We start from the raw sequence: 22,124 nt of genomic DNA, 5'->3' as shown, positions 1-22,124 counted from the left end.
ACAGATAAAAATACTTTATGGTTAAAATGTTTCCTGCATATACTGCATCATCAATACACTCAAGGTTAATGACATAGATCGACCTGTTTGTTTAATAAACAAATGTTTATTAAGAGCATTCTGTGCAAAGCCTTGAACTAGCATTTTAAAGGGTATCATTATAGCTGAATATATAGACGATATATTTTATTTATGTGTGTATAAAATTTAGAATGTTATATGGGTTATCAAGGAAATAGTGTGCAGCGATGGTGAATTTTAAGAGGTGATCTACTTAGATAAAACGGTCAAGGAAGGACACCCTAGGATTTAAGTAAAATAACATTAAGCTGAGATCTAACATGAGAAGTCACCTACTTAGGGTATATTGGCAGGAAGGATATGTTAGAAGAAAAGCAAGTACAGAATCCCTTCAAGGGAGTTTGGCATGTTGTAGAAACTCAATGTAGTGTCACTAGAGAAGCCTGAGCAACAAGAAGAGTAGAATGATACCAACTGGGTTTTCTGATCATCCCTATATAAGATGTGAAGAAGATGGGGCTCAGAGAGCACCTGTTTAGGGAGACAGAAGCAACAACCAACCAACCTGCGCATGATATCTTGGCCTTTTAATGGTCAATCCCAAGCCTGTCCTGCTCTCCTAAGAACAGGGAGATAAGGGAAAAGATGGATAAAGGGCACAAAAGTCATTGTACCTGGGCTCTTGAAAATTTGTGGTAAGGCTACACGTGGATTTACTTTATATTGTATCCTATCGATTAATTTATCAATGAGCCCTGACAAAATTCTAGTACAGTAAAAATGAGGAAAAAAGAAATTATGGCAAAGCAAAGTAGAAATCAGCAGTCCTTAAAAAATGAGAAAGTCACTACCAGGAAGGCAAACGTAGAACATAACATTATAAGAGCAGTTCTGGTTCATCTTCCTTAGCTTCATCCACTACTGGAAGCTGTTGGGGACCTTTTACCTAACTACATTTATCATTTACTTTGTAAAACACAAGGGAATTGCCATATCTAGGAGTTCTGGCTTCTGTATTTCATGACATTTTGTCTTGACTTGGAAGTAAAATTATTTTAATTCTAAGATACAGCAGGTGCTTCTGGAATTGGATATTGTCTTAACTGGAAAAGATGGCCCCTGGAGGAGAGAAGTAGAGTGGGGTTATCCCCAGACTTGCCAAACATCACAGATGCTAAGAATCTTACCTGGGGTCCAATGGGTTGGGATACTGGCATTTGCACACCCAATAGCGCTTGAAAGATACGGTACCAACAGTAATTATAAAGGCCGTTGACTTGGTGGGCTCAACATAACCAACCACTAATTCAGGGCATAATGTGCAACCCTAAAGCCCTCTCTTGTGGCCTTAAAGAGCCCCCCCCCCCCCCCCCCCGCCACTACTGGAGGCAGAAGGCAGATTGGGCTGAAAATCAGGCCCAGGACCTAATTGTGAGTCAGATTGAAGAGAAGGCTTGACATACAGCTTTACCAAATCTCGGATAGTAAAGCAGAAAACTGAAAGGAATGGCATAGGGCCATCTAGATGGAAGAATCTGAGAAGCCCACATTATCAGCATGACTTTTGAACTCTCTGTGCCTTCAGAAGTGGTCTATGATTTCTTGCCTAAAAAATATTACAAGGCTCTCCTTGAGGCAGATGTTTATAAAATAACATTACTTCCTTACGCTTTGTCCCCCACCTCTCTTATGGCATCCAGGGCAATAACCAGGATTGACTCACTAAGTTTCCCAACCGGTAAAATACTGTTGTGAGAATTCAAATAAAACGTGTGCATTTTAGTTTCTTATTGCTGCTGTAACAAGTTATCACAAATTTACAAAATAAAATTGTACAAATTTGTTAGGTGACACTTTCGTAGGTCAGAAGTCTGGCACGGTCTCCTGAGGCTCTAAAATCAAGATGTTGGCAGTGCTGCATTTCTTTTGGGAGGTTCTAGGAGAACATCCATTTCCTTAGGTTTTCTAGTTCCTAGAGACCACCTGCATTCTTTGGCTCATGGTCCCTTCCTCCACCTTTAATGCCGGCCATGGTAGGTTCAGTCCTTCTCACACCGTATCATTGTGATCTTCTCTTGTGCTTCTTTCTTCTGCCTAACAGGACCCTTATTATATTGAGCCCACCCAGATAATCCAGTATACTCTCCCTATTTTATTTTTTTAAGTTTGTTTGTTTATTATTTTGAGAACGAGAATGCACAAGCAGGGTAAGGGGAGAGAGAGAATCACATGACCTGAGCCGAAATCAAGAGTTGGATGCTTAACCGACTGAGCCACCCAGGTGCCCCATACTCTCCATATTTTAAAGTTAGTTGACCAGCCATTTTAAATTCATCTGCAACCTTAATTCTTCTTTGCCATGTATAACGTACCACATTCACAGGTTCCAGGGATTAGGATTTGACATTTTGGGGAAGTTGTTACTCTGCCTACCACACAACATAAAGATGCTGAAATTAGTGTCTGATGTATAGTAAATGCTCAGGAAACATTTGCTACTATTCCCTGCCTCCATCTCTGGGCTTCTGCTTTCAGATGGAGGAAACCACAACCATGTGAATCAGAGGCATCTCAAACCCAGTGCTCTCCCCAGCTTTCAGTAATACTCTTCTTCTTCGTTCTCTGATGTCCCCAAACTACATTTTCCTCCAGGCACTTCCCCAGTCCCTATGTCCTCAGCAGCAGCAGATGATATTTTGTTGCCGACTTTGAATAAAAAAACTAAAGCCATCTGCCTTTGAACTACATTAACTTCTGTTCCTCCCACCCACGTATTTACCTGCCCCTGCTCCCTTTCTTGGGTCTTTGCCCACTGTCTTGGAACACTGGAGCTCCTCCCTCTTACTCATGGTTATCTCCTCCACCCATACTCTTGGTGCCCATATCAGCTTCTCTACTCTTCTCACTTCTCTACTTTTTCTCTGCATGTTACCATGGACTATTGACTCCCTCCTTGAGATGCTGTCTGTGATCTCTTGGACAACAAGCTTCTGTGGCACTATTCTCTCCTGGCTCTTCTGCCTTTCTCCTCGCTGCTTGATCCCCTTCAAAGTCTCCCCTTCCTTCACTTACCCCTTCGTTTGTGGGCTATCCAGATCCTGTCCTTGGTTCCTCCTGCTCTCATTTCATTGTAAGGAGGTGCACTGTCATCTCCATCTCATGCATGGTACTCATGTTTTTCATCTTCCAAGGCTCAGCACTTTGGGGAGGGCTTCCTGTGAGCTCTCATCTTTGCCTTTCCTCTGAGAGAGATTCCAGAGCACTCATGACCACCTGTATCTAAGAACTTCTATCATAATGTATTGAAATGATATCTTAGCTGGTCTGTCTTCCCTAGGATACTGTATATTACACGTGGATAAAGATTTTAGTGATCTTTCTTTCTCTAGTGCCAACTACAGAGGCTGTCACACCATTCTTTTTATTTTAGAGAGTGCGCATGTGTGCACACGGGCAGGGGAGGGGCAGAAAGAGAGGGAGAGAATCTTAAGTAGGCTCCACACCCAACCTGGCGCCTGACATTGGGCTCAATCTGACAACTGTGACATCATGACCTGAGTGGAAATCAAGGGTCAAATGCTTAACCAATGGGGCCACCCAGGCACCCCCACAATTAACACCTGATGGAAGTTTGATGAACTTTTGAAAAGTAGAAAAAATAATGCCAAATTTATAAAGTCCTGCACTTACTCTATCATGTGGAAACTTTACTATAAATAAAATAACTTATTTCCTAACAAAAGTTGGTAGTGTGATTTGACTTTGCATATGTACCCAAAAAAGCAAAAACAACTTTTTTTCTAGATTGGTTAATATATAAACAATATGATATAAAGTAACTTTTCAGATACCAGCTTCCAGTTTCTGTATTCAGAATGCTTTCATTGATCAACACATTTTTGGAACTGCACTTATGGAAATTTCATAGATTTGTGCAGTGCTCATGTTGCTCTGAAGGTCCATAATATGGCTTTTTGTGAATGATGGCTGATTAAAAAGTCTCAAAGTCCTGAACTGAGGTCAGATTCACATAATACTTACTGTAGCCTTCACCTAAATAGGTCGTTTGAATGACAATGAAATTGGGTAACTTAGGTCTTAAATTTTCTATTTATGTCAGGAAATCAAGGAGGAGTAGCTATCTTTTTTTCCCTGACCCTTCTCTTGCCTCTGCTATAAAACTGCCAAGGTCCCTTGGGACAGATGCTCTGTTTTACTTGTAAGGGGGCATGTGTGTTTTACTGGCAGATGAAGTGATGTATCCACATGCCAAATATAATTTTGCAAAGTCCTTTGACTTGACGGAGGTTGCACAAACAGGAGAAGACACTTGGAATAAGTGGCAACATGCATTCTTTGGAGCTTTTCAAATCCGGGAAATACCAAGTTAGGAAACAGAGTTCAGTAGAATCAGTTAGTGGTTCAACCTAACTATGTACTGGGCCTCTCTTTTCTATATCAAACCATATTGAGTAATCCATTTCCACAGATCTGGGTGGCTTCAGAAAATAATGGAAGCATATTTAGGTCACCTGTGGAGTAACTAATGTGGTGTTGTTGTTTTTAACCTAACATCACAGGAAGGGAACTGTCCCAACTTGCTTTGTCTGTACAGGATGCACTCAATAAATATCTGGTGTAATAAATCCAGGTCAGACAAAGTCCCTGATGCTGGAATACAAAGATAAATAAGACAAATTTCTACCCTGGAGGAGTTCACAATGTGCCGGGCGGGGGCGGGGATCAGAGAAGCTAAAAAGGAGATATTAAGATCTGGTAGAAGCAAAGTGTTACTGGACTCTAGTAAAGGGTAAGATTAATTGTTAGGTGAATCAGGGAAGGATTCCCAGAAAAGGTGCCATCCTTCAGGACCCAGTAGGCAGAGAAGGTAGAGGAAACAGGAAAGGGTGTTGAGGAAGCATCTACGGGGTCTCAGTGAGTGTCTTCATGGAACATGCTGGAGTTTAGTTGGATGAAGCATGAAAATGCTAAAAGGGAATTAATAAATCAGGTGTGGAAAAGCAGGCTGAGGTTGGGTTGTGAAAAGCATCATAAATCACACAAAGGAGTTTGAATTTCATTTTTCCCATTGAAAATTCCATTTTTAAAGCTCCATGTTGCCTGTAAGAGTGGGTTTCCCAGAGGCTGTTCCTGGGCATGCAAGTTCTATCAGATGTTCAAAGGGGTTATACCACAATATCTATTCAGCTTTTAGTTAAAGATGGAAAGGTAATCATCCAGAGAAGATAGTAGGGAACATGGTTGTGAGAAATAACATTGGTGGGGAATCTCCTGAAACACGTACAGTCCATCTATCTCTTAGATAACTGAAGTCAAATCAAATTAAACTGTATACCTGGACCTAACAGTTCAGCCACCTCCTTGGATGGATATTATGATCATATTTTTCAGTGAGAAGAGATTGGTCTGTGCTGAGAAGTGTAATAGGAGATGGTTTGGTGAGCCATTCATGTGTGCTTCGTTTGAACAGAGGGTTGGTCTTTATCTCAGAGGCAATGGGGGTGTTCGAATTGTTATGTGTCCTTCTCTGTCACCAACAGTGGTAAGCCTAGAGTCAAATTCCACTTCCAAAGGAGGGTCTTTAGGGCACGTGTTCTTGGGTGATGACAGGACTCAGGATTTTGTTTGACTTCCTACATTTGTATTCCCTTGGCTTAATCTACTTAGTTGATCCTATTGCAAGCTTTTGCAACCTCTCTCTGATCCTTTTGGGGGAGAAGAGCTGGGATTAGGAGACTACTGAATGTACATCACTTACCACCGTGCCATCACTTAGCAAATAAGGACTCTTTTTTGTTATTGTGGTTTTTTTATCCTGCCTCTGTTGCACAGTACCCCATGTTGACAGAAATGGAAAGGTAACATACAATGCGCAGAAACGATTTTCAAAATCTTTTTCTCATGGTTTTAAGTTCATCACACGGCAAAGTGGACAAGTATGAGGTGAAGAATTAGTGACTGCAAGTCTCCAATCCTTGTGCTGTGAAAGGGACAAGTCCCTAAGTCAGAGCTGGTAAACGGAGCTTCTCATCTAATTAGGGAGCTATGGTATCACTATGGCTCAGAATCCTCATCTATAAAATGGGAATAACAATCAAACCTATTTTATAGAGTCATTGTAAGGATTCTGACTTTGTATATGTATATGTAAAGTGCTAAGAATAAAGTCTGGCACGGAAATATTCAGTTAATACTAGCAGGGGCTCTAGAAAATGAGACAAGTGGGAAATCACTTTCAGAGGAAGTCATCCAGGAAGGCTACCCAGAGGAGACGGGATTTAAACTCGGCTTGGAAGGATGGAGATAATTCAGTTGAGCAGAGAGAAGCAGGGGTGTTGATCCTTCTGGGAGCTGAGTTTAAAAAGGCAGAGAAGAGGGGATATCCAGTGAGGAAGAGACCTCAGAAAGGCAGAGAATAGGAGAAGGGGGCTATTGGGTGGCAAAGCATGCAAAGGCCCTGTTTTCTGTGCCCTCTTGTGTCCTCCTTGGACACTGATGCCCTGCCATGAGGGGAGCCCTCCCCAACCACCTCCTGAAGGAAAATCCACGCTCTTCTCTGAAAGACACTCTGAGCACTCTTCTGAATCTGTGAGAGGAAAACTACCTCAAGGTGTGGTAATTACAGGGAATGACAGAAACCTGGGCCATTTCCCCCACTAAATTCCTACACACAGACTCAAAAACCATGATTCTATTTTGGGCAGTCAAGTGCTCAGGAAGAAAAGTGCAGGAAATGTGAAATGAGAAGGTGGCAGCAGAATTCCCATCTGTGCAGACACTGAAAGGCTTTTATTTCAGAACGTGAGAGAGAAACTCGGTGAGTCCCTGCAGGGATGGGTGGACGGGCTCCAGTGTGCAGGGCCCAGAGAACAGCCAAGATGGCCATGGCCATTTCAAACATCCAGGGTCATCAGGCTCCTTTTGTACATGTATTGGTTTGTTGAAAGAGAAGGAAATGTATTTTTAAACATGTCCCCTAGTCTGGGCATTTCTAGACCCTTTAAAATTTGGAGGGGAAGAAAGATTAATGTAGATAATTTATCTTTGTACCAAGAAGAAAACCAATTTTGAAATGTTGCAATGAAAGGTGAATCAATAAAGTACATAGAAGGTGTGATTGATGTGTGCAGGCCAATAAGCCTATGCCTGTTGGTGACTGAAACCTTAAATACAAAAGGATGAAGATACAAAGAGTGAAATGCCAGTTATAGTTATTTATACGGTGGTACAGCCCCAAATTATTTGAGGTTGCCAAAATTCAAGTTGAGAATCCCAACTACCCAAATGAACACCTGGTTGACACCAATGAGCATCACATTTCTGAAAGCAAATGCTAGACCCAGTAGAGGAAGAGATTTTCACTTAAAAATTTTTTTTTCCATTCTACCATGTGACACCATCGTGAGTGTGGGGAAAAGAGCATTAATCAAGCTGGCAATTCACGTGAAGCAAACATACACTGCCCATTCTGTCACTGTTCAAAATACCAGAGAGACATGTTTCACAAAGGGAACTTTGCTCAATTAAAATTTTTATTAGGGTATGATAGATATGTACACACATCATAAATATACAGCTGGATGGATTTTCTTGGTGTGAAAATGTCCATGAAACCAGCATCCAGGTCAAGGAACAGGACATTACTGGGATCCCAGACGCCCCTGTCAGTTCCCCCTGTACCTTCGAGGGTAACTACTCACATGATTTCTAACATAAACGGAGTTATAGATCATTTACTCTTCTTTCTGCAAATGCTTTCACTCAACATTATGTTTGCGAGATGAATTCACAACATTCATTCATTCTTTCTCATTGTTGTATAGGATTTATTTACTTAAAATGCTGTGATTTACTCATTCTATGGTGAGCAGGCCTGTGGGTTCTTTCCAGTTTAGGACTAACTCCATCAATGCTGCTGTGAATGTTCTTGTACATGTCTTGGATTTGTTGGGTTTATACCAGGAGTGGAAATGCTCGATACCTTTTTGAGTGTTAGCTCTTCACTAGAAACTATGAAAGTAGGCTAGACACCGGAATAAGACCACAGGAAAGCCCAGTCCTTGTTTGCAAGGACCTCACAATCCAGTGAAAGACAGAGCTGAGCTGCACATGTAGGGGTCAAGCGCCAGAGCACCTAGGACAGAGGAGGAAGACAGGCGGTGAGAGTCAGGAAGGCTTCCCAATGGGAATGACACTCAAGGTGACTTTTGAAGGATGAAAAGATAGTGAAGGAGGGACTAAGTGGAGAAGGCTATGGAATAGTATGTAGAAAAGCAGAGATAAGTGAGTAAGTGGGTCAAGGCCACAGACTGCGAGTTAGAGCAATAGAGGAAGGTTGGAAATGCTTGGTGAAGGGGAAGGCTGAGTAGGTAAGTTGGAGACACATCATGAAGGACTTTGCTTTCCATCTATGGAAATACATACATTATCCTGAATGTGATGGGACGCTGCAGAAGATTCTACAGCCATGGAGGTGCGAGATCAGTTCATTCACGTAGCTATGTGGAGACAAGACAGGAGAAAGGCCTGGAAGCTGAATGGAGAAGGGAATGTGGTATCGTAGCAGATGGAAACTAGGTGATTCTTTGAAGTCTGGTTTTGGCCAATATTCAGGCCAAGAACCTGGATGGGTTCTAACGGAATATGTCGTATGTGTGGGGGGAGGGGTGTGTTTGTGGGCCAAGTTTCAATGTGCAGAAACCACCCACAGCAATTCATACGGAAAGCTTTTGGGGCCAGCAGGCCACTTTGCTGACATCCAGACTAGTGCAGGCAAGGAGCCCTCCGCTCGAAAGTGGAGAGGCAAAGCATATGTGTCAGGGACTGATGCCAGAAAGCAAGTGTCCTACAACATGGGGCTCCAGCAGTGGTGCCCAGATCTCATTGCTCTCCGCCCCCTCTGGAGACCCAGACAGAATACTGAGTGGAAACGAACAGGTTCTGATCTCACCCAGCTTCCTGATAGACTCAGGAGAGGATTCTAGAAAAGTCTCCCAGCCTCCTTTGATTGAAATCATAACTTCAGGAGTAATATTTTATGCAAAGCTTAGCTAAGACAGTGGCCTGGATGGAGCCCAGAAAATTGGTGTTAGGACTCAGAATGGCTCCTTGCTATGGCAGAGAGGTGTCTAAAATGAAATATAATGGGGGGGCGCCTGGGTGGCGCAGTCGGTTAAGCGTCCGGCTTCAGCCAGGTCACGATCTCGCGGTCTGTGAGTTCGAGCCCCGCGTCAGGCTCTGGGCTGATGGCTCAGAGCCTGGAGCCTGTTTCCGATTCTATGTCTCCCTCTCTCTGACCCTCCCCTGTTCATGCTCTGTCTCTCTCTGTCCCAAAAATAAATAAACGTTGAAAAAAAAAATTAAAAAAAAAAAATAAATAAAATGAAATATAATGGGGAAAAAAACCTGATTATTAAATTTCCTTCTAAGTATGAAAAATTCATAAAAGCAGCAAACATTTGTCCCACATGCCCCTGGCCAAAGAAAACAGTTATTAAGAGAGATTTTTCTTCCCCTCTTTCCCCCACTTTTCTTCCATCTACACATTTCTATATAGTTGTCATCATAAGGCAACCTTCATTTTTGCCATTATTGGCATTATCTCATATTGCTTAAAAATTTTCGACCATTTTCTCCTTATTGAAAAAATTAAAATGTCATTTCAAAACTTAAAGAAAATTCTATACAAAAAAACCCACCCATATGTTCCTGCTACCCAGAGAAAACTATTATTCACTCTTAGTACGTCTCTTTCTTGACATTGTGTGTTCTTAACTACAAAAATACTGCTTTACCTTCAATTTTGCAACTTTTGAGTTACTACCATGTATTATTTAGTATCCTTCCTAACTGTATTCCATTGTATAGCACCAGATCTTATTGGCATAATTCCTATTTTTGGACACTTAAGTTTCCAAATATTCTTAATATAAACAATGTTATGCTTGTTCAATTTTTAAAAATACATAGTCTTTACATGGAACTGCTCAGCAAAAAAAACCAAAAACAAAAACAAAAAAAAATGTAAAATTTTAAGGGTCTATGTGTCACCAACTTTTGATCCAAGAATTATGGACCAATTTATAACACTAGCAGCAAAGTGGTGCCCATCCCCCAAATTAATCTTATAGAAGAAAATGGAATTTTATCTTCTTTATTACTAATGAGGTTAAATATTTATGTGTTTATGGTACATTCTTATTCTTTTGTGAAGTATCTGTTCAAAACATAATTTTTCTACCAGCATAGTTCTGTCACATGGATGTGCTACTGTTTACGTAAGCATTGTTTATGAAAAGGGGAAAAGCAAAGTATGAGGAGTTTTGGCCAAAAAGCAAACAAATTACTGCATGCGCATAGGACACTGTGACAAAACCTCACTGCCCTCCATCCTGCTGGAGTTTTCCAGGTTTTTACCTACATGTATATAATACTGGAATGAATACCTCTGAGTATAGAGGTTTAGAGAAAATAAAACCTAGTATTAATGTAGAATTAGCTTTTTTTACAGCAGTGAAAGCCAGTAGTCTGAAAACAGATGTCCATAAAGGCAACATAGGCTAAATTTCTGTGTCTTGAGGTATCTTTTTGGATGTAATATAAAGTATCAAGTATGTTGGGAATCGTGCATCACGTAATGCTCTCCTCACATATGCTCTTGGGATTGTGGAGGTCTGATGGAGAATGATGTGTCCTCTGATGCTCACTGTACATGTGCTGGGGGAGACGGAATTGGGAATGTGAGGAAGTGTGAGGTCAGAGATGCTTGCACTCACTCCTTCACCTAGTTCTTTGGAGATCATCTTGCACCATTTAGCATGAATCTCCTGGAGACTGCGTGGAGAAAAATTAGAAATTATCCTTGGTTTTGGATTAAACCTCTCCATGGTTTTTTTTTGGGGGGGGGGGCAGATTTCACTAACACATACTTGCAATCAGTGTGATAATGTGAATATAGGTGTGTGCTTATGTATTTGGTGCTCAGGAATACAAGCGTTTTAAACCTCCTTGAAGTTTTTTTTTTCTTTTTTTTTTTTTAATGGATATTCCTGACCACTACTCAAAGCATTTGGGATAAAACCATAATATGATAGTTTCATATGCTTCTCAGGTGATTTTGATGATTTGAAGGTAGATTTGTTTTCTGGTCTCTATTTTGCTGATGTCTGCTATTCTAATGATCATTCCCTTGTATGTTATCTGTTTTCTCTACCGGATCTTCAACTAGTGTTTGCTTCAGTGTTCTCTTCATACGATGAATCCACCAGATTTGTACATGGTATGCAGCACTCTGCCGATTCAGTGTGAGGTTTCCGGACTTTCCTTAGTTTTGGAAACTTCATAGCCATTTCACTTAAAGCATTGCACCTTCCCATCTTCTCTTGCTGAAGTTCCAATTAGACTTAAGTTCAGACTTCTAATTTAATTGTCCCTATCTCCAAACCTGTCTTTTTGATTTCATACCTCTTTGTCTTTGCAGCACTCTGGGTAATTTCCTCAGATACATCCTCCATGTTATCGATTCTCTCTTTAACTGTGCCAATCTGCTTTCAAAACTGGTCATTGTTCAATTTTATTTACAGTGTTTCACTTTGAGTTGTTCTACTGGGTTGTCATATCTGCCTGTTCTTTTTATGTTCTTTCATGAGGGTTTTTATGTCTCTCTCTCTTTCAGGATTGCAATTATACTTAAATTTATAGAGAGCTTTAGACTGTTAGTTTATCTTATTCTTTTGGTGCTATTCTTCCCACATGTATCTGTCAACTCCCCCATTTTTTGGACTGCTTCCTTAATCTGTACTTTGTATTTTTTCAGCTAGGATATAGTGTCCTTGTGGAATGCTGTGTACTTTAAGATTGGTAGTAGTCCTACAGAGAAGTCTTACACTGGATTTTTCCTGTGGAGTCCAGGAATTTCACTGGCCAGAAATATTTACTGTATCTACATTAATATCTCCACTTGGGATTCCTCTGAGAATGGTCTAAAATTTGAATTCTACACTTACACTGGATACAGATGTTTAAATTGCCATTTGTTGTGGGATCTTTTTTCCATATCTGATCAGTGAGAATTTTGTCAGTAGCTTTAGTAAGGGGATAATGCTTTATAGTACCTTAATACAGTGAGAAGAGGTCTTTCTGGGTTCTAGCTTTGTGTGAATTTCAGTTGCAAATCCTTATCTTTCTTAGGCCTAAGGGCCACTGCTGTCTTCTAGACATGTGTAAAAAGACCCAACCCCTGTATGTCCCTTAGCCATGTCTGATGTCCTCTGTTCTGGCCTCAACTCATGGACTCACACATTAGTTATGAGATTCTTCTTTATTTTTGGCACATAGAGACCAAGAAACTAAAAGACAGAATTTCTCCCTCCATTCTTCCTTGCCTGTATGTAAAATAGTCTCACTATATTTCATCCAGCATTTTTATGTGTCTGTGACATATAGAGGGATGTCCGTGTTAAGCAGATGGAATTAGAAAGGGTTATATCAGTCAGGTTTGAGAATCACCACCAACAGGTGTGGTAGAGAATTCATATCTTTGAAACTGGAACCAGAGTTTGAACTGTGGTTTCACCCCTTTCTGAGTAAGTTAGGCTGAGTGACTTAAGCCCTCTTCAAGTGGTAGGTTTCTCCTCAGGAAAATAGAGGTAATGTTACTAGGGATCTTCTTTAGATGTTCTTCCTTTTTGCTCGAAATTACCTCCATTTTCTCCATCCTCCATTCCTACAAAACCTGGGGAAGACTGCAAGTTTCTCATTCAACATTTTCCTTTTAAAAATGTCCTTAAAAAATTCCTTAAAAAATAGGGGCGCCTGGGTGGCTCAGTTGGTTAAGCGTCTGACTTCAGCTCAGGTCATGATCTCACTGTTGTGAGATGGAAGCCCGCATTGGGATCTGTACTGAGCATGGAATCTGCTAAAGATTCTCTCTCCCTCTCCCTCCCGCATGTACTAGTGCACCCCCCCCCTTCTCAAAAACAAAACAAAATAAAAACAAAAAAAGCTAGTTACCATGGGATGCAGTAGAGGTCATTAGGACAATGATCCCATTCAAAGCAATAGGCCAAATAGCCTGCTGTCTATGTGATCTGTGGCAAGTAGCTTTACTCTGTTTTTCTCACTTCTAAAGTGCCTTTAATCCACCTTATTCGTCTGTTCATTCAACAAATAGCACTGAGTGCTTACTTAGTGCCCGACACTCACGATACTAAATTGAATGATGTTGATAAAGTCACTGCCCCCAAAGAATTTACATTCTGGTGGGGGCAACAAACAGAAAATAAACAAGTAAAAACAAAATTTATATATATATAATCAGATAGTGGTAAGTGTTATCCACAGAATTAAAATAGGCTGAAGGGAAAGAAAATGGCTGAACACTCTTGGTGGATACCCGGGCAAAGATTCTCTGAGGAGGTGACATCTTAGAAGGGAATATAAGCAAGAATATATGCTATGTGTGTGGGCAGAGGAAGAGCTAGGGTAAAGACTCCAGAGGAGGGAATAAGCTTGGAGTGGTGAGGAACCAAAGAAAGACTTGGTAGGCAAAAGCCAGAGCACGTATCTTCTACAGTCATAGAGACTTGTAGAAAGTTTTAAACTGATGGTTGATCTGATCTATGGTTCAAGAAGTTTGCAGTGGCTGCTATGTGCAAGACTGAAAGCAGAAATGGCAGGTTAAGAGCCATTGTAGCTGGTCAGAAAAACATGTTTTTATCTGAGGCAAGAGTCCTAGAAATGCATAGAACTGGGCAGATTCAAGGTGAATGTTGGAGTAGGATCAGTAGTGTGTAGATAAATGGCTTTTTTGAGTTGGGTGAAAGAGAAGAATCAAGGAAAATTGTCAGATTTGGGGCTGGAGCAAGCGGCTAAATGTTGGCACCATTTTCCAAAACGGGAAGAAAGAGGTGTGTAAGGGGTAGACCGTGTGTGTGAAGACAGCACAAGCAGTACAGAACTTCTGAGTCACTGCTAAGCATGTGAAAATGTTGCAAAGGCAACTAGAGTCAGGAGTCCTAGGGATACAACATAGTTAAGGATAAATGTCTGGGATTGATCAGCATAAAACTATGGGCTGGTTGGAATCCCTTAAAGAGACTTGGTAGAGAAGAGAACAGGTGAGTACAGAATCTCAAGGCAGTCTTACATCAGAGGTCAAGTTGAGTACATGGACCAAAGGAGAATGGAAAAAGTGTGATGGGGGACAGAAATGAAATCAGAAGAGTGTGGTAAGCTTTAAGAAGCAGAAAACAACCCAGTGTGAGGCCAGAAAATTAAGTATTTGAAATGCCACATGAAGGAAATCATGTTTAAGGATCCAGCTGTATCTACGACTACTAGTTTCTACAGCACTTAAGGGCTTGGGAAGGAGTCCTTAATAATAAGTTTGCCAAGAGGTTGAGAGTTCCATTGAAACTCAATAGATGGGACTTACAATACACAGGAAGATAACGAAACACGTGGTTTTATCAGAGTCACTGCAACAAGGAGATTAATGCGCTTCAAGATAAATATAATAATGAATGGACCTAAATGCAATAATTACACATTATAAGGAAATAAGGATCATATGTAAGCTGGCACCAGTCTAGAAGTCAAGTTTATCCACAGCTATCACAGAACAATTAGAGTTTTTCACTCCACAATGACGCGTTTGGGTTTATGGCACAAGTGGAACAGTAATTCATACTATCATTTGGTAGCACCACTTGCATTTAGGAAATTTGTAAAGCTGATAAGGGGTCCTTATCAGCAAGAGTCCTGTAGGGGCACCTGGGTGGCTCAGTGGGTTAAGCATCTGACTTCAGCTCAGGTCATGATCTCGTGGTTGGTGAGTTTGAGCCCCGTGTCGGGCTCTGTGCTGACAGCTCAGAGCCTGGAGCCTGCTTTGGATCCTGTGTCTCCCTCTCTCTCTGCTCCTTACCTGCTGGCGTTCAGTCTCTCAAAAAATAAACAAACATTAAGAAAAAGGAGAGAGAGAAGAGCCCTCTGAGGACATGGGTCAGCATGAACCAAACCCCTCTACATTAAAATGTCTCAGAAGCAAGTAGTGGGGAAAGAAAAGACAAGCAAGATGGCAGGGAAGTAGAAACCAAGTTGCAGAAATAGCAGAAGAGGTTCTAGGAACCCCCACATCTAATGTTGAATTTTAATAGATTCAGCACAAAAAAAAAAAAAAAATACCTCATGTGCCTGGAGACAAACCTATACGTACAGACACTTAGAAACCTCCTAATGAAAAAGACAAATCTTCATCCAGTCACGTCCAGTGCACCTGACAAGCCCTGCCCAACTCCATAGAGTTTCCCATCAGCATTTACTCACTTTTTCAAATCTTGAGAGAGAGCTAAAGATTACTTGGCATGTGAAGAAAGTCTCTAACATAAAAGATGAGACATCAAAACAAAGGAGGAAGAAAGGAAACTCAAAAAAAGTTTAATAAAACTGTGTAATGACCTCACAGAGAGAAGCTATTTATCCTTAAAAAGGTCAGGATGCTATTAAGAAAAAGAAATAAGGAGAGATTATTATTAGGATAAGAAAGAGTTCTTAGAAATTTACAGGTGAGAGCTAAAGTTATATTCATAAATATAAAATTTGTAAAAGATTTGGACAATAAGGAAATAAAACCTTTTTCTAAAATATAGAGGAAACCTTGTCTCCCTCTATCTCAAAAATAATAAATATTAAAAAAAGGGGGGGTACTTGGATGGCTTTGTCCAACTTTGGTTCAGGTCATGATCTCACAGTCTGTGAGTTTGAGTCCCAGATTGTGCTCTGTGCTGACAGCTCAGAGCCTGCTTCAGATTCTCTGTACCCTTTGTCTCTCAAAAATAATAAACATCAAAAAAATTTTAAATACAGAGGAAACCAGGAGGCCCAACATCGTACTAACAGATCAGAAGAGAAATATTTCAAGGACGTTTGAACGCCATACCCCACACTATCAAGACAGAATGCAAACATTTTCTGAGATGTCTTCTAAAGGATGGTTCCACAAGAAAGAAGGAACGATACCCCAAAAACCTGGAATCGATGCAAGAGGGAGAGGAAGGAAATCTCCTGGACAATAGTGAGAAGAAATCCAGTGTGAGCAGTGGGCATAGGGATAAGTGACAGCAAGCAATTTGGGTGAAACCAGAGGACACACAGCAGAAAGAGCTTTATAAAAACTTTAGGTTGATTTATTTATTTTGAAAGAGAGCAAGAATGAGCACGAGTAGGGAAGGGGCAGAGAAAGAGGGAGAGAGAGAGAATCCCAAGTAGGCTAGCATATGGAACTTGAACTCACAAAGTTGTGAGATCATGACCTGAGCCAAAACCAAGAGTTGGACGTTCAACTGACTGAGCCACCCAGACGTCCCTATAAAAACCTTTAAATGACCTGGTGGATTTTCTTGAGCTTGGGAGAGTAGATGTAGGAGGCAGAGGGCCTGGGTTCAAATCCTGACTCTGGCACTTAGGATCTTCTGCTAGTCAATTACTCTCTGTGCTGTACCTTTCCCATTGATAATGTGGATTGTACTGGGCCCACCTCACTGCGTTACAGTAAAAATTACATGAGTTACTCTACTCACTGTGCTAAAAGGAGTCTGCTTTGGATTCTGTGTCTCCCTCTTGCTCTGCCCCTCTCAAAAATAAATCTTTAAAATATAAAAAATTTGGGTTTGAAATGCTATTTTCTAAAACAAAGTCATGTCAAGTAAGATATTTAAAGGCAGATAACTGATATATAAACAAAGGGATAAATATCCCTTGGGTGCTCTGAAATTAAAGAGTATCATCCCAAAGATGAGCCAGCAGAATGAGAAAGAAGGCATACAGGTTGCCCATGCAATGACAAAGTTTAAGTGATACCTGATTTTTGTCTGATCTTTGATGTTTCATTTTCTTTTAAGGTTTATTTATTTTGGAGACAGAGCATGAGAGTGTGAGCAGGGAGGGGCAGAGACAGAGGGAGACACAGGCTCCAGGCTCTGAGCTGTCAACCAAGAGCCCAATGCGGGGCTGGAACTCACAAACTCCAAGATGATGACCTAAGCTGAAGACGGACGCTTAACCCACTGAGCCACCCAGGCATCCTTCCATTTGATGCTTCAAAGCCAAGGTAAGCCCTGAGTACTCTGAGCGCAGCCCCCAGGTATCAACGTGGGCTAGTACTTTTCTACCTCAGTGACCATCTCTGGGGCTTGCCTCCCTCTCTGGCTAGGCTGGTATGTAGTCCTCAGCCCCCACACTGTCCTTAAGGGCTGAATAAAATCACAGGGCTAGCCAGCATGGAGGAAGTCACTTTATTAGGCATTTTCCTGTCTGGGGACACAGGTGTTTGGGTTTCAATGAAGGAACTGAAATTTCCACAGCTGAGCTAGAGACAGCTGCTCCAGAAACCCAGAGGGGAACCATGGAGTCTTGTCTTTTATGCTGTATCTTGGCAATACTCCTTGGTGCTGCTAATGCACCGTGGAGGCCCCGCTCCTTTGTGATGGGCCTGGAGGCGATCATCTTTCCAGCCACGTCAGGCAGAAACCAGGTGATAAAGGCACAGGGACCCCTTGCTCAAGTCACAGAAACACCCAGGCACCAACGGAGGATGAAATCCCACTCAAAATATAGATGAACTGATATTTGATGGCATGCAAGGGAAGTGAGGTTTTTCTTTCAAGAAACAAAATGGGCACAGATAAAATTTTTTTAGACCATCTGAAATTCTGACTAAATAGCCTTGAATGTAGACTGCCCAGGGAAAGTGGTGCTTTCGATAATAACCAGGAGTGCCGAGTTTTGGATTTTAATTCGTTTTTCCTATTGAAATGATTCATCCCAGCCATTTTTTTGGAGAAAGAATTCTTCCTAGGCTAGAGTTATGGTAAAAAGAAGGGGGATTTGGGAACAAATATTTATGAAGTGCCCAGAATGATAAGTGGCCCACATCATCACTTTTAACCAGGAAAAGGCTAATGCTTGGTTGAAAATAACATCGAAAATCACAAGGCTAACGAGCAGTGGAGGTGAGATTCAAATGAGGTTCTCCTGATCTGAAACGGTGCTCTTTCCTTCACACCACGTTCCTTCTCCCAAATCCAGACACAGAGCTTTGTTTTGTCTTCTGCTCTGCCACTAACAAAGATGTTGCAATCCATCCACTGACGGAAGTCAAGTAGGACAGTCCCGTAATTTCCAACCGTGAGAATGAGTGCACTTGTCTCTACTTTATCAATTAAGGTTCCTGCTGTGATGTGTTTCCCCATCTTGCCAAGCTATTTAAAAATCTCCATGATGCATTGCTTCTTATCTTGCCCAGTGAAAGTTGGCAAGCACTGTGATCCTTACTTAATAACTCAGGTTACCCAGGGAATAGCCTGGATTAGAAGCTATGATACCTGAAGCTCATGGATAAGCACTCTGAGTCTCCTGTCTGGACTTGATGAATAATTCAGAGGTCTGTTTGGTGGAAATCCAGTTAGGGGTCTGGCAGATTTGATGGCTTCAGAGCTGTGGCATGGGGAATGCTACTCTTGCCTCGGTGTCCTCCTGGCTCTCTGACTGCTTCTCCTTAGGCCAAGGCCTAATTCCCCTAGCCTTTAAAAGTTGGTATAACACAAGGTTCTGGTCCTGGCCCTCTTCATTCAGCCAAAAATTATGTGAGCTCCCATTACTTGTGCATGGCAATTGCCTGTTGGCGTTCAGGTCTATTTCTGGCTCTTTCCCTGGTGTGGCCTCAGGTCTTGCGACCCAACTGGTCACCTCTCTGGGTAGCCCCCATCCTGTGGTTCTAGCTCCTTCCTTCCCCCATGGTTCCTCCAGCTCCAGGGTTGATGGCAGCTTCCAGATGCTACTGATCTGTGGATTACCTCATTGCTCCCTGGTTGGCTTTCCAGATCTTCCATCAACTTCTGTATTAAGTCCCAACTGCTTGCAAGAGGCAGAGGACTGTTTTCTTGGTTCTGTCCTGACCCACACAGACCACCTCCTTAGGCACACGCTACAGGAACCGAACGTGATGGGTTGGCAGGAAAGGAATTGATCACAAAAGGTACTGGAGAGATCTAAGAATCTCTGTGAGGACAAGAGAAGTAGAAGCTTGGAGGTTGCAAGGAAAAGAGCAGGGCTCAAAAATATCCAGGTAGAACCATTCAGGGAAGCCATGTTCTGTGCGTGGTGTTGTGCCTTGAGTGCCGACACTGGATGCTGCAAATGCTCATTCAGGTCGTGGTCTCTGTGACCATCTGTCAACAGAATCAATTCTGGTCTTTTCCTTCTTCACGACAGGGAATGGAGTACATGCGTCTGATTAGCAGAGTCCAGGTCAAGTATCCATCCGTTGTTGCAAGGTTATCTGACATTTTCAGTTCCCATCATGAGATGGGCTCTTTACAGGCACCAGAATTATCTAGATAGAAGATAAAGATTTGGATGCTGTGTGGACATTTTAGTTTGGGCAGACATTTAGACAAAGATTCAAATGCAATTGGTGGAGTTGGGGGACCCCCCTGAAATCATTGGTTAGGAATTGGGGGGAAGGGGCACCTGGCTGCCTAGGTCAGTTAAGTGTCCAACTCTTGATTTCAGACCAGGTCATGATCTCACGGTTCATGAGTTCGGGCCCCTGTATTGGGCTCTGTGCTGACAGTGTGGATCCTGCTTGGGATTCTCTCTCTCTCCCTCCCCCTTGGTGCTAGTACCTATCTCTCTCTCAAACTAAATAAACTTTTAAAAAAAAGAGGGAAAACAGCCAAAGAAGGGTAAATTACTAATCAAGCAATTGCCATGGGGGTAAGTATAATTCCTCAGAGGGGGGTAGGATGTGGGGCAACTGGATGGGGCTTAATTCCCCATCACATCCCCAGGTGTGGTCTGAGTGGGCTTTGGCAGCCAGAGGAGACCTTCTGGCAAACAAATGCAGGGTCTGGCCGTAAAAACTTGGGCAGGTGTGAACTGAAAAGGTGAGGGAGGGCATGGGCTGCATCTGTGCAGCCAAGGTCAGCTAGGAACTGCTGAGCATTGAACATACAACAGCAGGCAAGAGAGAAACAAGCATTCCTGGCTTCCCTAAGCTGGTGCTCTTGAGATGCAGACAGGTGAACAGGCAAGGGTGGGGGGCACAGCAATAATACAGCAGCCTTGGAAGCTAGGGCTGGACCTCTGGCCTGTAAGACCCATGAGGATGGGGACAGCACCCTACTCATTTTTGAATCCCGATTGCCTGAATGCTATCTATTCAATGTATGTTTTCTGGCTCAATAATGAACTGCTGGGCACAGCTCTGGGATGTTACATTCATTGTTTTGGTCTCTCACTCTAACCCAACAAGGTAGGTGTGTCACCATTTACATGGAAGAAAGTTAAGGAACTCATAATTATTCCTGTCTCAGCTTTGAGGTAACGACACCAAACAGTTTTCCTGTCCAGCAGGCCCCATTTCCAAGCCTGGGCTCTCCCTATCAGAGAACTGACCTTCTGGGTTGCAAATGGTAACTCTTTGTTGTATATTCCCAGAAGCAGAGTTCTTTGTGAACAGGAACTATGTCTGTTTTGTTGAACACTGTATGCTCAGCATCTGGGCTAGTGCTGACACATGGATGATTTTCTGAATGCCTTGGATAAATGAATAAGGCTCAGTGGTGGTAACTTCACTGGTTGCAAATCTAAGAGGTGGTAGACCTGAGGCCCAAACTGGGTACTTTGCTGAGCATTACACAACTTATCTGTATGCCACAGATATGTGGCCACTAGAAAATTTACGTTGGCTTGAAGACTGCTGTTTTATGGTCAGAATAATGGGACAGGAAGTGTTTGAGGGATGACCAAGCACAACTCTAGGCCTAAAGGGTGGAGAAGGTTCTTCAAGGACGAGGCCCTATTTCCAAAGCTGTGGCTGGACTGGACAACCTTTAAAATTCCCCATAGATTTACATTCTAAGGTTTTTAACTTACTATCTAGCTAAAAGTCAAAGTGTTTGCTCCAGCACTAAGAACTAATTGAGCTTATTAGGTTACTAAATCAAAATAATTCTAAAATATTGGAAATAAAATATTCATCCAGTACCTGAAGACCCTGTGGAACAGTCATCTCAAACTTTGCACTGTAGGATATACAAAGAGCCACATTCAAAATGGAGGGGAACTGGAAGATCTCTTCTGCCTTATTTATCATGGTCTTATTCTCTTCTTTTTGCAAAATCAACTAGCATGGAATTAATAACTAGTACCAGGGGGAGGGAATAGGAGGTGAGAGATGAACAGGAAATGCAGACAGAATTTACGATGCACACATCCTGATTTTAGCTAAAATGTGTTCCCCCCAAGAAAGTCCACGAATTGAAAAAAAACATGTTAATTAAATATAAAATCTTCAAGCAGTATTATTCAAAAGCCTACATATGGTTGTCCCCAGGAGATTGTTGGGCAGAACTGAAAGACAGTGGGAACAACAGAGAGAGGTTTCACATAAATTACGATTTTGAGCAGGGTTTCTTTGAAGCATGTAAAATATTTGCATTGGTTTATTAAAAAATTATTCACCTGGGGCGCCCGGGTGGCTCAGTCAGTTAAGCGTCCAACTTCGGCTCAGGTCATGATCTCACTGTTGGTGAGTTCAAGCCCTGCGTTGGGCTCTGTGCTGCTGGTGCAGACCCTTGAACCTCCTTCGGATCCTGTGTCTCCCTCTCTCTGTCCCCAGCTCGCTCTCTCCAAAGTAAATAAACATTTAAAAAAAAAAAGGCAAAAAAAAAATTCACATCATGCAAGTGCTTTGATAATGTGAACTTTTCTGGTAAACACTGAAGTAGGATCTAATGTCTACTTTAGCTATTCATCTTCTGGGGAAAAAAAATTAGGGCTGTGCCCCATCAGCTTTTAAATGAAAATATATACATGCAGCCAATCAGATTAATAGTTACTCAGTCATCCCTTTGACTGGATCACTGATTCAGAAATTCAGATGTGAACATTAGGGTGTATTTCATATGGTTCTCACCACTTAATTATGTTCCAGGACAGTCCTGCCAGAGTACCCACCGATAGGGTTAAAATGACAACCAAAAGCAAAACCCCCTTGTCCACAGAGTCAACATTTCACGACT

The 22,124-nt window shown here is 41.9% G+C and overlaps 1 long non-coding RNA gene across 4 annotated transcripts in view; it reads right to left on the bottom strand.

The window, feature by feature from the left end:
* LOC112868720 (uncharacterized) overlaps positions 1 to 22,124 on the bottom strand; it is a 143,292-nt gene that overhangs the window by 5,674 nt on the left and 115,494 nt on the right. For 3 of the 4 annotated variants that reach the window (XR_015243423.1, XR_015243424.1, XR_015243425.1), the window contains exons 14-15: positions 21,565 to 21,729; positions 17,318 to 19,432 (exon numbers count right to left, since the gene is read on the bottom strand). This is a non-coding gene — a long non-coding RNA (uncharacterized LOC112868720). Of the gene's footprint in view, positions 1 to 8,466; positions 8,576 to 17,317; positions 19,433 to 21,564; positions 21,730 to 22,124 lie in introns of those variants that run through there. The other variant, XR_015243426.1, reaches the window with a different exon arrangement.

The sequence above is a fragment of the Puma concolor genome, chromosome D4 (genome assembly GCF_028749965.1).
Source record: "Puma concolor isolate L17-30 chromosome D4, mPumCon1.1.hap2, whole genome shotgun sequence".
Classification (NCBI taxonomy): domain Eukaryota; kingdom Metazoa; phylum Chordata; class Mammalia; order Carnivora; family Felidae; genus Puma; species Puma concolor.
This window is presented reverse-complemented; position numbering and strand designations above follow the sequence as displayed.